The following is a 256-nucleotide window of genomic DNA, read 5'->3' on the forward strand; positions in this document are numbered from 1 at the left end:
CTCCCGCCGCAGGAGCCCCGGACGCGGCCGCCCGGGGTCCGTCCCCGCCGGGGCGGCGGCCAAGGTCACCACCACCGCGGGCCAAGCCCGGCACGGCGCTGCCTCCTGCCTCGGGACTTACCTAGCGCCCCGGGGAAAGCCATGTTGGGGCAGGGCAGGGCCCCGCCACCTGCGCTCCCGCCGGCTGGAAAGACTCTGTCGGAAGCCGCCGGCGGAGGAGGCGGAGGGAGGAGCTGCTCCCGCCAGATGCCGCCGC

General features: G+C 77.7%; 1 protein-coding gene across 2 annotated transcripts in view; it reads right to left on the reverse strand.

Moving 5' to 3' along the window:
• The window catches only part of AMPD3 (adenosine monophosphate deaminase 3), a 35,758-nt gene that overhangs the window by 34,975 nt on the left and 527 nt on the right, over window positions 1-256 (reverse strand). The window lies entirely within an intron of this gene.

The sequence above is a fragment of the Haliaeetus leucocephalus genome, unplaced genomic scaffold, assembly GCF_000737465.1.
Source record: "Haliaeetus leucocephalus isolate CR32 unplaced genomic scaffold, Haliaeetus_leucocephalus-4.0 Scaffold173, whole genome shotgun sequence".
Lineage (NCBI taxonomy): Eukaryota > Metazoa > Chordata > Aves > Accipitriformes > Accipitridae > Haliaeetus > Haliaeetus leucocephalus.